Here is an 8,486-nt window from a genome sequence, read left to right on the forward strand (position 1 = left end):
AGCAATGAGTGAAGGAAAATATTTTATCTTCCCTTGTGAGGATAATATCATTTATCAAACTCAAGTTTTTATTTAAATTTTGATAGTATATTATATGTAAAATATACTGGAGCCTGTATATTACCTAATCTCTATTTTATTTAACGATTTAGATTTTGTTCTGAAATCTGTTATTCTATTAATGATAACATTATATGGGGATAAATAGAATTTAGCATGCCTAGAATAAGTTAAAGATGTGATGACAGACATTGATTATAAGTGGTGTTTAAAAAACATTATGGGCTCATGACATGTTTGAATCCACATAGTAAGAAAGATCTACTACAGGCATTTCCGGTTGGCTGAGTAGCACACGTGCAGCCGGAAGGGAAGTAACATCAGCCCAGAGAATTCAGTAGATGTACTCTGTGGCGCCGTGGTCTAGGCACTTCTTGGACAGCATGTCTCACCAGCTGATGAAACTCCTGTGCAAGAAGATCTAGAAGCAGAACCTCAAATTGCAGCAGCGGAACCTAAAGTTGCAGGGGGCCTCAAATCTGACCCTATCAGAAACTCAAAATGGAGATGTGTCTGAAGAAACAATGGGAGATGGAAAGGTTAAAAAATCCAAACATTCTATGAATGTGGGCTTATCAGAAGCTCAAAGTGGAGATGTGTGTCAAGAAGCAGTGTAAAATATAAAAGTTAAAAAATATTTTAAAAAAGCAGTGTAAAATATAAAAAATATAAAAAAATAAAAAATAAAAATAAAAAAGTTTCCCCAGAAATCCACTGTATTAACCAACGGAGAAGCAGCAATGCAGTCTCCCAATCCAGAATCAAAAAAGAAGAAGAAAAAAAGAAAAATGATGAATGATGCTGGGCCTGATACAAAAAAAAAAGCAAAAACTGAAAACAAAGGGGAATCTCAAGAAGAAAGTGCCAAGACTCCTAAAGAAACAGAAAATAATGTGAAGAAGCCAGATAATGATGAAGATGACAGTGAGGTGCCCAGCCTGCCCCTGGGACTGACAGGAGCCTTTGAATAGACTTCATTTGCTTCTCTATATAATCTTGTCAATGAAAATACTCTGAAGGCAATAAAAGAAATGGATTTTACAAATATGACTGAAATTCAGCATAAAAGTATCAGACCACTTCTGGAAAGCAGGGATCGTCTAGCAGCTGCAAAAACAGGAAGTGGTAAAACCCTGGCTTTTCTTATCCCTACAGTTGAACTCATGGTTAAGTTAAAGTTCATGCCCAGGAATGGAATGGGAGTCCTTATTCTCTCACCTATTGGAGAACTAGCCATGCAAACTTTTGGTGGTTCTTAAGGAGCTAATGACTCACCACGTACATACCTATGGGTTGATAATGGGTGGGAGTAACAGATCTGCTGAAGCACAGAAACTTGCTAATGGGATCAACATCATTGTGGCCACACCAGGCCGTCTGCTGGACCATATGCAGAATACCCCAGGGTTTATGTATAAAAACCTGCAGTGTCTGGTTATTGATGAAGCTGATCATATCTTGGATGTTGGGTTTGAAGAGGAATTAAAGCAAATTATTAAACTTTTGCCAACACATAGACAGACCATGCTCTTTTCTGCCACCCAAACTCAAAAAGTTGAAGACCTGGCAAGGATTTCTCTGAAAAAAGAGCCATTGTATGTTGGTGATGATGATGATAATGTTAATGAAACAGTGTATGGTCTTGAGCAAGGATATGTTGTTTGTCCTCATGAAAAGAGATTCCTTCTGCTCTTTACATTCCTTAAGAACTGAAAGAAGAAGCTTATGGTCTTCTTTTCATCTTGTATGTCCATGAAATATCACTGTGAGTTGCTGAACTACATTGATTTGCTCGCCTTGGCCATTCATGAAAAGCAAAAGCAAAATAAGCATACAACCACATTCTTCCAATTCTCCAATGCAGATTTGGGAACACTATTGTGCACACAAATGTAGTGGCAAGAGGACTGGACACTACTGAAGTGGACTGGATTGTTCAGCATGACCCTCCGGATGACCCTAAGGAATATGTTCATTGTGTGGATAGAACAGCCAGAGGCCTAAATGGGAGAGAAAATTGGGTTTTCTTTGCTACTTGAAACAATCCAAGGTTCCATTAAGTGAATTTTAATGTTCCTGGTCTAAAATTTCTGACATTCAGTCTCAACTTGAGAAACTGATTAAAAAGAATTACTTTCTTCATAAGTCAGCCCAGGAAACATATAAGTCATACATACAAGCCTATGATTCCCATTCTCTGAAACAGATCTTTAACGTTAATAACTTAAATTTTTCTCAAGTTGCTCTGTCATTTGGTTTCAAGGTGCCTCCCTTTATTGATCTGAAAGTCAAGAGCAATGAAGGCAAGCAGAAAAAGCAAGGAGGTAGTGGTGGATTTGGCTACCAAAGTTGAGAAGTCCAAAATCTTTAAACACATTAGCAAGAAATCACCCAATAGCAGGCACTTCTCTAACTGAAGACATGCCATTCTTTCATCTTGGATAACTTTGTTTTAAAATCAATTTTTTCCCCTTGATTTATCAGGATTTTTGTAGCCTTTAGAATTTAAACTTATCTAACGTGAGTACAAATTGACTTGGGTTGCAAGCACTGAGCACTGTTACTTATAACAAGTATCTCTTCTATATTGGGATATAAAACTGGCTTTAATTTTCTTAGTTGCCCAAGGAATATCTGGGCCTTCTTGTGATAATATAATATTTTAATTTTAAGTATTTCCCCCTCATACACACAAATGTATGTTACTGTTTTAATATAATTCTTTGTGTACTTTTTCTTCTTGTTTTGTAAAGATTTTTGTGGCATGGATTGCTGTGCTAACTGCTGTAAAAGGTGACCCAGTGTACTGGGCAGCTGGTGGTAATGCAGAAAGGAGTCTCAGGTTATTTTTTTGCTTTTAGTTATTTTTTGAACTTTGACAGTGTCTCATGACTCCTCCTGAAAATATTGCTAGCATCATAATGACAGGATCAAATTCACACATAACAATATTAACCTTAAATGTAAATGGGCTAAATGCCCCAATTAAAAGACATAGACTGGCAAATTGGACAAAGAGCCAAGACCCATCGGTGTGCTGTATTCAGGAAATCTCACATGCACATCTCAAGTGCAAAGACACACATAAGCTCAAAATAAAGGGATGGAGGAATATTTAGCAAGCAAACGGAAAACAAAAAAAAAAAAAGCAGGGGTTGCAATCCTAGTCTCTGATAAAACAGAATTTAAACTGACAAAGATCAAAAAAGACAAAGAAGGGCACTACATAATGGTAAAGGGATCAATGCAACAAGAAGAGTTAACTATCCTAAATATGTGTGCACCCAATACAGGAGCACCCAGATTCATAAAGCAGGTTCTTAGAGACCTACATAGATACTTAGACTACCAAACAATAATAGTGGGAGACTTTAACCCGCAACTGTCAACATTAGATAGATCAATGAGACAGAAGATTAACAAGGATATTCCAGACTTGAACTCAGCTCTGGACCAAGCAGAACTAATAGACATCTACAGAACTCTCTACTCCAAATAGACAGAATATACATTCTTCTCAGTATCACATTGCACATCTTCTAAAATTGACCACATAATTGGAAGTAAAACACTCCTCAGAAAATGCAAAATAATGGAAATCATAAGAAACAGTCACTCAGACCACAGTGCAATCAAATCAGAACTCAGGATTAAGAAACTCACTCAAAACCACACAACTCCATGGAAGCTGAACAACCTGTCCCTGAATGACTACTGGGTAAATAACAAAATGAAGGCAGAAATAAATAAGTTCATTGAAACCAGTGAAAACAAAAACACAACATACCAGAAACTCTGGGACACAGCTGAAGCAGTGTTTAGAGGGAAATTTATAGCACTAAATGTCCACAAAAGAAAGCAGGAAAGAACTAAAACTGACACCCTGACATCACAATTAAAAGAACTAGAGAAGCAAAAGCAAATAAATTCAAAAGCTAACAGGAGGCAAGAAATAACTAAGATCAGAACAGAAGGAGACAGAGACATGAAAGACCCTTCAAAAAATCAGTGAATCCAGGAGCTTGTTTTCAAAAAGAACAACAAAATAGTACACCACTAGCCAGAATAATAAAGAAGAAAAGAGAGAAGAATCAAATAGAAATAATAAAAAATGATAAAGGGGATATCACCACTGATCCCACAGAAATACAAACTACCATCAGAGAATAGTATAAACATGTATATGCCAATAAACTAGAAAATCTGGAAGAAATGGATAAATTCCTGAACACATACACCCTCCCAAGACTAAATAAGAAAGAAGTTGAATCCCTAAATAGACAAACAACAAGTTCTAAAATTGAGGCAGTAATTAATAGCCCATCAAATAAACAAACAAAAAAGCCAAGGACCAGATTGATTCACAGCCTAATTCTACCAGAGGTACAAAGAGGAGCTGGTACATTCCTTCTGAAACTATTCCAAATAATAGAAAAAGAGGGACTCCTTTCTAACTCATTTTATGAGGCCAGCCTCATCCTGATATAAAAACCTGGCAGAGAAACAACAAAAAAAGAAAATTTCAGGCCAATATCCTTGATGAACATCAATGCAAAAATCCTCAATAAAATACTCACAAACTGAATCCAGCAGCATATCAAAAAGCTTATCCATTACGATCAAGTCAACTTCATCCCTGGAATGCAAGACTGGTTCAACATATGCAAATCAATAAATGTAATCCATCACATAAACAGAACCAACAACAAAAACCACATGATTATTTCGACAAATGCAGAAAAGGCCTTCGATAAATTTCAACAGCCCTTCATGCTAAAAACTCTCAATAAACTACATATTGATGGAATACCTCTCAAAATAATAAGAGCTATTAATGACAAACCCACAACCAATATCATACTAATGGGCAAAAACTGGAAGCATTCCCTTTGAAAACTGGCACAAGACAAAGACACCCTCTCTCACCACTCCTATTCAACACAGTATTGGAATTTATGGCCAGGGCACTCAGGCAAGGGAAAGAAATAAAGAGTTTTCAAATAGGAAGAGAGGGAGTCAAATTTTCTCTGTTTGCAGATTACATGATTGTATATTTAGAAAACACCATTGTCTCAGCCCAAAATCTCCCTAAGCTGATAAGCAACTTCAGCAAAACCTCAGGATAAAAAATCAATGTGCAAAAATCACAAGCATTCCTACACACCAATAATAGACAAACAGAAAGCCAAATCATGAGTGAACGCATATTCACAATTGTTACAAGGAGAATAAAATACATAGGAATACAACTTACAAGGGTTGTGAAGGACCTCTTCAAGGAGAACTACAAACCACTTCTCAAGGAAATAAGAGAGGACACAAATGGAAAAAAATACAAGCTCATGGATAGGAAGAATCAATATCATGAGAATGGCCATAATGCCCGAAGTAATTTATAGATTCAATGCTATCCTCATCAAGCTACCATTGACTTTCTTCACAGAATTAGAAAAAACTACTTCAAATTTCATATGGAACCAAAAAAGAGCATGCATAGGCAAGACAATCCTCAGCAAAAAGAACTAAGCTGGAGGCATCATGCTACCTGACTTCAAACTATAGTGCAAGACTACAGTAACCAAAACAGCATGGTACTGGTACCAAAACAGATATATAGACCAATGAAACAGAACAGAGGCCTCTGAAATAACACCACACATCTACAATCATCTGATCTTTGATAAACCTGACAAAAACAAGCAATGGGGAAAGGATTCCCTATTTAATAAATGGTGTTAGGAAAACTGACTAGCCATATGCAGAAAACTGAAACTGGACCCCTTCCTTACACGTTATACAAAAATTATACACAATTTTTGTATATTATTAAAGATGGATTATTTTGTGTGTGTATTAACATTATTTTGTATATTATTAAAGATGGATTAAAGACTTATCCTTTTGTATAAGGTGTAAGGAAGGATTCAAGATGGATTAAAGACTTAAACATAAGACCTAAATCCATAAAAACCCTAGAAGAAAACCTAGGCAATACCATTCAGGATATAGGTATGGTCAAAGACTTCATGACTAACACACCAAAAGAAATGGCAACAAAAAATATTGACAAATGGGACCTAATTAAGCTAAAGAGCTTCTTCACAGCAAAAGACACCATCATCAGAGTGAACAGGCAACCTACAGAATGGGAGAAAATTTTTGCAATCTATCCGTCTGATCCAATATCCAGAATCTACAAAGAACATAAACAAATTTACAAGAAAAAAATGAACAACCCCATCAAAAATTGGGTGAAGAAAATGAACAGACACTTCTCAAATGAAGATATTTATGCAGCCAACAAACATATGAAAATATGCTCATCATGTCCTTTGTAGGGACATGGATGAAGCTGAAAACCATCATTCTCAGCAAACTATCACAAGGACAAAAAACCAAACATCACATGTTCTCACTCATAGGTGGGAATTGAACAATGAGAACACTTGCACACAGGAAGGGGGACATCACACACTGGGGCCTGTTGTGGGGTTGGGGGAGAGGAGAGGGATAGCATTAGGAGATATACCTAATGTAAATGACGAGTTAATGGGTGCAGCACACCAACATGGCACATGTATACATATGTAATAAACCTGCACTTTGTGCACATGTACCCTAGAACTTAAAGTATAATAAAAAATTAAAAAAAGAAAATATGCTCATCATCACTGGTCATTAGAGAAATGCAAATCAAAACCACAATGAGATATCATCTCATGTCAGTTAGAATGGTGATCATTAAAAAATCAGGAAACAACAGATGCTGAAGAGGATGTGAAGAAATAGGAAGGCTTTTACACTGTTGGTGGGAGTGTAAATTAGTTCAACCATTGTGGAAGACAGTGTGGTGATTCCTCAAGGATCTGGAACCAGAAAGACCATTTGAACCAGCAATCCCATTACTGAGTATATACTCAAAGGATTATAAATCATTCTACTATAAAGACACATGCACGTTTATGTATATCGCAGCACTGTTCACAATAGCAAATACTTGGAACCAACCCAAGTGCCCATCAATGATAGAATGGATAAAGAAAATGTGGCACATATACACCATGGAATACTCTGCAGCCATAAGAAAGGATGAGTTCATGTCCTTTGCAGGGACATGGATGAAACTGGAAGCCATCATTCTCGGCAAACTAACACAAGGACAGAAAACCAAACACCACATGTTCTCACTCATAAGTGGGAGTTGAACAATGGGAACACATGGACACAGGGAGGGGAACATCATACACTGGGGCCTGTTGGGGGATGGGGTGCTAGGAAAGGGATAGCATTAGGAGAAATACCTAATGTAGATGACAGGTTGATGAGTGCAGCAAACCACCATGGCATGTGTATACCTATGTAACAAACCTGCATATTCTGCACCTGTATCTCAGAACTTAAAGTATAATAAAAAATAAAAAGAGAAAAGAAAGATCTACAAAGCCTAACATACACTCATGAAAATAAATTATATACATATTTATCTCTCACATATGAAATAAGAGATAATCTTTATTATCATTTTAAACATTTTATTTATTAATATTCAGCAAAGAAAATTGAATGAATCATCTCGAATATGAGTGAAGCATAGAGGTTGAAAAATATACTATGTCTTCTGTGAAAGGAGAGACAAAAAGTTCTATCTGGTTGTGTTTGAACTTCCTATGAAGATCATGATAGTCCAATATGTGTTATACAGCTGTGCATTATTTTAATAGTAACATGGTAAATTTTTATTTTCTTTCTGTAACATCTGATATGGACACTGCTATCTCTACTTTATTCTAAGCATAAAGAATTCCTAAAGGACATACTCCTATACAACTAATGGGTAAAAAAAGACATAAAGAAATTTAAAAATAATTGAGACAAACAAAAATAAAAACACATCATTAAAACCAAAACTTATGGGATACAGCAAAAGTAATTACAATAAATGCTTGAAGTGATAAATACCCCATTTATCCTGATGTGGCTATTATGTATTTCATGCCTGTATCAAAATATACCATGTACTCCATAAATATATACATCTGCTATATTTATATATATTTGTGGGTAGTATGTACCCACAAACATTAAACATATACATAGTTTTAACAGGAAAGTTTATAGAAATAAATTCCTACATAAAAAAGAAAGATGGCTGGGTGTGGTGGCTCATGCCTGTAATCCTAGCACTTTGGGAGGCTGAGGTGGGCAGATCACCTGATGTTGGGAGTTCTAGACCAGCCTGACCAACATGGAGAAACCCTGTCTCTACTAATAATACAAAAATTAGCCATGTATGGTGGTGCATGTCTGTAATCCCAGCTACTTGGAAGGCTGAGGCACAAGAATCACTTGAACCCAGGAGGCGGAGGTTGCAGTTAGCTGAGATCATGCCATTTCACTCTGGCCTGGAGTGAAAAACAAGAGAGAAA

General features: G+C 36.3%; 1 pseudogene; it reads left to right on the top strand.

Annotated features, from left to right (window-relative positions):
• The first annotated feature begins 443 nt into the window (after positions 1–443).
• On the top strand, positions 444–2,477 carry LOC129037157 (ATP-dependent RNA helicase DDX18-like; annotated as a pseudogene).
• Positions 2,478–8,486: the final 6,009 nt, after the last annotated feature.

Source organism: Pongo pygmaeus, chromosome 4 (assembly GCF_028885625.2).
Source record: "Pongo pygmaeus isolate AG05252 chromosome 4, NHGRI_mPonPyg2-v2.0_pri, whole genome shotgun sequence".
NCBI lineage: Eukaryota > Metazoa > Chordata > Mammalia > Primates > Hominidae > Pongo > Pongo pygmaeus.